The sequence below is a fragment of the Scylla paramamosain genome, chromosome 8, assembly GCF_035594125.1.
Source record: "Scylla paramamosain isolate STU-SP2022 chromosome 8, ASM3559412v1, whole genome shotgun sequence".
Lineage (NCBI taxonomy): Eukaryota > Metazoa > Arthropoda > Malacostraca > Decapoda > Portunidae > Scylla > Scylla paramamosain.
Genome location: NC_087158.1, coordinates 10625800 through 10633299, shown reverse-complemented (window position 1 = coordinate 10633299; position 7500 = coordinate 10625800). Strand labels below are relative to the sequence as shown.

At 38.9% G+C, this 7500-nt stretch overlaps 2 long non-coding RNA genes across 2 annotated transcripts in view; both read right to left on the bottom strand.

The window, feature by feature from the left end:
• Nucleotides 1–98: 98 nt before the first annotated feature.
• LOC135102776 (uncharacterized) lies at nucleotides 99–1141 on the bottom strand. The gene is made up of 2 exons (XR_010269779.1): nucleotides 1011–1141; nucleotides 99–574 (listed from the first exon to the last, which is right to left on the bottom strand). It is a non-coding gene; the product is annotated as an uncharacterized LOC135102776 (long non-coding RNA).
• A 6052-nt stretch (nucleotides 1142–7193) lies between these two features.
• LOC135102775 (uncharacterized) overlaps nucleotides 7194–7500 on the bottom strand; it is a 1045-nt gene continuing 738 nt past the window's right edge. Inside the window, exon 2 of the long non-coding RNA XR_010269778.1 lies at nucleotides 7194–7500. This exon is cut by the window's right edge and continues 169 nt beyond it. This is a non-coding gene — a long non-coding RNA (uncharacterized LOC135102775).

Below are 7500 nucleotides of genomic sequence, written 5' to 3'. Positions count from 1 at the left end.
ATATATATATATATATATATATATATATATATATATATATATATATATATATATATATATATATATATAATGAAATTCATGTCGAATTAATATCATCATTGTAATTATGGGAGCTTTATTAAATAAAAGAAAGCGACAAAAAAGTAATGCTGCAGAAAATATGCAAGTGAGATAAATTCGTGAAAGATGAATGGCATGACTCAGCCAGTGCGTCTGAAGATGGCGGTGGAAGCGAAGAATATCCGAAGGTAATGGCAATCTTCCTTTCCATTACAGTTGTTGTTACCTAGCCGTGTTTCACCTTGTGGCCGCCTTTTAGCGCGGGACCGTGATGCACAATAGGAGCGTGATGCACAATGGGAGCGTGCTTCACTACAGGGACGTGCTGTACCACGGGAACGTGCTTCACCACAGGCGCATGATGCACGACAGGTCTCACCACGCGGTGGTGCACCACAGGACGCACCACACGGTGCACTGGTCGCGACACGAAGCCACCACCTTTTTTCTTGTGTGGCTCTGGGGCAGCGAATACTGCAGACAGTGCCACCAGAACGATCAAAGCCAGATGAATCTGAGGGAGAAACACACACACTTAAGACACGTGTTCTAATGAAACCACCCTTCCTTGAGCGTTTAACAAGTATTCTAACAAGACTTATCAACAGATAACTGCAATAAAGAAAACGTTAATGACATAGAGTTTACAAAATAGTGGTGATGGTTTAAACCAGATGATAGAACTAGGCTTTTCCCTTCATTCCTGTCACCAGTTGCTCTGAATTCCGTGTCTCTCTTTTGTCACTGGAACCATTGAGGTGACAAATAGCCGGGTATCTATTCATCAGAGCTACACAACACACTACTTTCCAGAGTGTTGAGGACGAGAGAAGGATTACAATCAATATTTGAAGTTATGCATGTGTTTATGTGGCAACACTCCATGTTAAATGTTTTCAGAATTTGGTGGTGTGAATCAAAACGAAAATCTTCCACTGACTGGTACTCACAAACTTCATTTTGGAGAGTTGGGAGAAGTGGTTTCTCAGAGGCAAGCTCAGCTGGTCTGTGCTGTTGTACTGTCAGACCGCTTCTTTATACCTGTGGCCGCGGACGATGTCGAGTGGTGAACCTTAGAAAAACTGACCTTCTTCACAACTATGGTACAGCTTCCCTATTCGTGGGCCTTGCTCGCGAGTCTGTCGACTAGATATAACATCCCGGAATAAAACCTTATTAGCGCCTTGTCTACCTGATGAAGTGTCTTGATTTCTGCTGTTTTTTTTTATTTTTTCTTGGTAAGAGAAGCGATTTAGCGTCTCCAAGAATAGTTTAAGTCCGGCTGAATCACACACACACACACACACACACACACACACACACACACCCTAGAGCACGTACTAGTTGGTATCCTCTAATCGTGGTTTAATTTGTATATAATGCTTGATTCATCACACTGTGAAGCCTGCTCTGTCAACAAGTCTCACACGGGTCATGACGGGAAACCATAATGAATTAATGTTTCTGAATTCACAAGTGGAAAGGTTGATGGAGTGAAGATACCGATTAATTCGTGAACTAAGTGAAGTGGACTTAGGTAAAAGTAAGTAATTATTATTTATTATGCACGGCGGCTTATTGAAGAAGGTAGCATACAAATGGAAGAAAAGTAACAAAGAAAATAGTTTTAAAAGATATAAAGAAACATGATAATGCAATGTACTTTGAAAGCGGATGATGAGATGAAATATTCTTAATATCCATGGTTACGTAAAACACTGCTTGAGTGGAGGATCCTCGTATATCATATGAAATACAACGATGGAGTGGACTTCCAGTGAGTACAGACACATATTCGTATATATGGAAGGTCCAATGACGGGCAAATTAATTTTCACTTCCGCTTTTACCTAACTTGTTCTATAAGTGAAAATCTGTTTTATAGAACATATGTTGATGACACCTTTCTTTTAATTAAACGCTCTCAACACATTCCTAAATTCCTTAGCTATTTAAACTCTAAACACCCCAGTATTGAATTCACATGTGGCACAGAAAACAATGGTTCTAACCCGTTTCTGGATGTAACAGTAACTCGTAATAATAATCAATTACATACAGGAGTTTACCGCAAACCAACTTTCACAGGTATGGGGGATTAATTATCTATCTTTTATTCCACAATTATTTAAGATTAATGCTATCAAAACTCCTATATCGTTGCTATAGTTTATTCTCTAATTGGTTTACGTTTTATCATGAAGTAATTTTTTTAAGGGACATTTTTCCATAACAACGGGTTTCCGTTAAATATCATTAATGATGCCATCTATAATTTTTTAGAAAGTAAATTTAATCGGCCTTCCTATAATGACACAGACGACACCTAAGAAATACATCAAATTACCGTACTCTGGCCATCTTACTTACACTATCAGAAAGCGATTCACTCCCAGACTTAAAGTACAATATCCTGACACCAAGTTCATTTTCATATTCATAAATGCATTTACTATTGCTTTTTTTTCATTTTTTTTATTCAAAGACAGTATTCCCACTGGACTCATCTCTAACATCATTTATGAATTTACTTGTTCGAACTGCATGACTCGATATATTGGAGAAACCAAGAGGAATCTAACACATACAATCAGTGATCATCAAGGTACTTTGATGCGTACACAGAAACAGCTCATCCCTCAGTCAGCAATAAGAACACATTCACACACACACATGATCATCCGTTTACGGAGAAGGATTTCAGTATATTACATAAAGCTGATGCACATAAAGACATTAAAATATTAGGAGCTATTTACATTAAACACTTGAAACCTCAACTGTATAACCAGTTATCATCATCACAAGTATATCTTTTATAAACTCTTTTCAGAGCTTCGGGTATCCAAGTTAGTAACCAATCTAACTCACACGCCGCCATCCTTTTTCAGTCTTCACCACTCCACCAGCAAGAGTATACAAGGTTTGTTCATAATACTACACCTTTATTTATTTTTACTTACTTTGCCCAACATTAGTGTTTATCAATAGGTCCTACTATATATCACTATTATCTGTGACTTGTTTGTTTGTTTGTTTGTTCTTTCTGGTTACTATACTTACTTTGCATTATCAGTGTTTACCTTTTTCCCCCTTTTGTCTGTACATTACTGTACCCTCTATGGGTTAGTATATTATTTTTTATATTTTTGATGTATCATGTATGATATACCAAATTTATTTATTTATTTATTTATTTTTTCTAGTCTGGTGATGTCTTCTGTGAACATGAAACGTTGTAATAAATAAAGAACCTCTGAATGTATCCTTCTTCATCTCATCTATCTATCTATCTATCTATCTATCTATCTATCTAACTAGCTAGCTAGCTAGCTATTTTATCTATCTATATCTACATCTCTCTCTCTCTCTCTCTCTCTCCTCTCTCTCTCTCTCTCTCTCTCTCTCTCTCTCTCTCTCTCTCTCTCTCTCTCTCTCTCTCGCTCGCTCGCTCCCTCCCTCCCTCCCTCCCTCCCTCCTCCCTCCCTCCCTCCCCCCCCCTCTCTCTCTCTCTCTCTCTCTCTCTCTCTCTCTCTCCTCTCTCTCTCTCTCTCTCTCTCTCTCTCTCTCTCCTCTCTCTCTCTCTCTCTCTCTCTCTCTCTCTCTCTCTCTCTCTCTCTCTCTCTCTCTCTCCTCTCTCTCTCTCTCTCTCTATGTATATATATAGGAGAGACACTGCCCAAGGGCAACAAAAATCCAGTAAAAAAAAAATCCCGCTGGGATGCCAGTTCCAGTAATGGGTACAAAGTGGTAGTCAAAAACTGAAGGATAAGTGTCTTGGAGCCTCCCTCTTAAAGGATTTCAAGTCATAGGAAGGAATACAGAAGCAGGTAGGGAGTTCCAGAGTTTACCAGAGAAAGGGATGAATGATTGAGAATACTAGTTAACTCTTGCATTAGAGAGGGGAAGAGAATAGGGGTAAGAGAAAGAACAAAGTATTGTGCAGCGAGGCTGAGGGAGGAAGGGAGGCATTCCATTAGCAAGATCAGGAGAGCAGACAGCATGAAAATAGCTGTAGAAGATTGCTAGAGATGCAACACTGTGGCGGTGAGAGAGAGGCTGATGACAGTCAGTTAGAGGAGAGTTGATGAGACGAAAAGCTTTTGATTCCACCCTGTCTAGAAGAGCGGTATGAGTGGAACCTTCCCCAGATATGGGAGGCATACCCCATACATGGACGTATGTACAGAGTTAGCAGCTGTGGGGTTAAGGAAAACTGGCGGAGACGTCTCAGAACACCTAACTTCATAGAAGCTGTTTTAGCTAGAGATAAGACGTCAAGTTTCCAGTTCAGATTATATGTAAAAGACAGACCGAGGATGTTCATTGTAGAATAGGGGGGACAGCTGAGTGTCATTGAAGAAGAGGGGATAGTTGTATAGAAGTTTGTATCGAGTTGATAGATGGAGGAATTGAGTTTTTGAGGCAATGAACAATGCCAAGTTTGCTCTGCCTCAATCAAAAATTTTAGAAAGATCAAAAGACAGGCGTTCTGTGGATTCCCTGCGTGAAATGTTTACTTCCTGAAGTGTTGGACGTCTATGAAGAGACGAGGAAAAGTGCAGAGTGGTATCATCAGCGTAGGAGTGGATAGGACAAGAAGTTTGGTTTAGAAGGTCATTGGTGAATAACAAGAAGAGAGTGGGTGACAGGAAATAATCCTGAGTAACACCACTGTTAATAGATTTAGGATAAGAACTGTGACCGTCTACCACAGACGCAATAGATGAGAGTTATAGAGAGTTATAGCAATAGATGAAGTTATAGGAAGTTATAGAGAGAAGGACAGAAGCCGTAGGAGGGTAGTTTGAAAATCAAAGCTTTGTGCCAGACTCTATCAAAAGCTTTTGATATGTCCAAGGCAACAGCAAAAGTTTCATCAAAATCCCTAAAAGAGGATGACTAGGTCTCAGTAAGGAAAACCAGAAGATCACCAGTAGAGCAGCCTTGACAGAACCCATACCAGCGATCAGATGAAAGGTTGTTGAGGATAGATTAAACAAATTTAGATAGGCAGGAAATTAAAGCAATAGGACGATAGTTTGAGGGATTAGAACCTCAACTAAACTAGCAGAGGCAAAACGCCAGAGGCACCTCCGCTTATGAGGATCCTGAGGAGGGATTGGAGCGATGGGACAAGATATAGATATGAGATTGCGATCGCAGGAGCCCAACGGAAAAGAGAGGATGACAGCATAAACAGAAGGATTAGAGGTTAGGAAAAGGTCAAGAGTGTTGTGTGATTTTTCCAAGACGGTCAGGAATACGAGTAGGGTGTTGCACCAATTGGTCTAGGTCGTGGAGGATAGCAATGTTGAAGGCAAGCTCACCAGGATGGTCAGTGAAGGGTGAGGAAAGCCAAAGGTGGTGGTGAACACTGAAGTCTGAAAGAATGGAGATATCTGCAAGAGGGAAGAGTCAGAATGTGCTCCACTTAGGAAGTTAAGTTGTCAAAGAATTTCTTATAGTCAGAGGAGTTAGGTGAGAGGTATACAGCTATCCAGGTATACAGCAGATCCAGTGCTCTAGATCTCACTGGTAGTAATTATCGTTTCAGCTATATATATATATATATATATATATATATATATATATATATATATATATATATATATATATATATATATATATATATATATATATATATATATATACATACAGAGAGAGAGAGAGAGAGAGAGAGAGAGAGAGAGAGAGAGAGAGAGAGAGAGAGAGAGAGAGAGAGAGAGAGAGAGAGAGAGAGAGAGAGCTTCCCTGGAATGGTTTTGTCCCTCTCTTTGCTTCTTTACTTCCATCGTCTTCCTTGACTATACTTGTATGTGGTGGACAGTTACTGTTCCTTTAAACTCTCTCCGGTCATTCATAATTATTGTATCAATCATCAGTTTTCTCAATATTACTCGCTATCCATTCTCATGTTGATGACCCTACGCTGCGCTTTTCTACGTCATTTTCTAGACGTCCAACACTACAGGATTTGCAAAATTCAGGAAGGAACGCAGCAGAAGTAAACCTTGTTTCCTTGTGTCTAAAAATTTAAAATCTTCCTCCTATTAACTGGATATAATTTTCCACATAATACTCCCCTCTTCTTCGATGACACACAACTTTTCCCTCGTTTAAACTAAACATTCTTAGTTTGCTATTCACCTTAAGTCTGAGCTGGAAATTTCATATATCTTGTTTTGCTGCAACCTTCATAAAGCTGTGGGTATACTGTGTCGTCTACGCTAGTTTTTCCACCCTTACATTTACTTACTCTGTATATGGTCACTATTTGCTCTTTCATGGGGAATGCATGTCAGAGATAGAGAAGGGGAAGACTCAATTCATTTCTTGAAAATACAGTTAAAATGATTTCTCTTAATTTTCGCTAATGTGGACGAATAATACTACGCCCATCCTCATACCGAAACTTTTTTACTCTCTCTCATTTTGCCGCAGTGTTGCATCTCTTGTAGTATTTGACTCTTATTTTCCATGTTAACAATACTTCTGAATTTCCTTACTGCATACCTCGCGCCTCCGTGCGGCTTCAATGCACAAGGCTTTCTGTTCACTCTCATCCCAATTCTGTTGATCCCCTTAAGACAAGACTTAATACCTTCATGCTTTTATCCCCTTTACCGGTGAACTCTGGAACTCCTTGTCGGAATTTGCATTTCCCCATTCTCATGAAGAGACAATGTTTAAGAGAATAACTTCAAGACATCTTCATTCCTACATTGCTTCTTCCTATCTAATTAATTTCCCTTATGAAAGAAACAACTAGTTTTACTAAAATGATTTTTCCTATGGTCTGATTCTCTTGTGCATAATGTGCGTGCGTGCATACGTGCGTGTGTGTGTGTTTGTGTGTATGTGTGTGTGTGTGTGTGTGTGTGTGTGTGTGTGTGTGTGTGTGTGTGTGTGTGTGTGTGTGTGTGTGTGTGTGTGTGTGTGTGTTTGCTTGTATATATATATATACATATATATATATATATATATATATATATATATATATATATATATATATATATATATATATATATATATATATATATATATATATATATATATATATATATATATATATATATATATATATATATATATATATATATAATGAAATTCATGTCGAATTAATATCATCATTGTAATTATGGGAGCTTTATTAAATAAAAGAAAGTGACAAAAAAGTAATGCTGCAGAAAATATGCAGGTGAGATAAATTCGTGAAAGATGAATGGCATGACTCAGCCAGTGCGTCAGAAAATGGCGGTGGAAGCGAAGAATATCCGAAGGTAATGGCAATCTTCCTTCCCATTACAGTTGTTGTCACCTAGCCGTGTTTCACCTTGTGGCCGCCTTTTAGCGCGGGACCGTGATGCACAATAGGAGCGTGATGCACAATGGGAGCGTGCTTCACTACAGGGACGTGCTGTACCACGGGAACGTGCT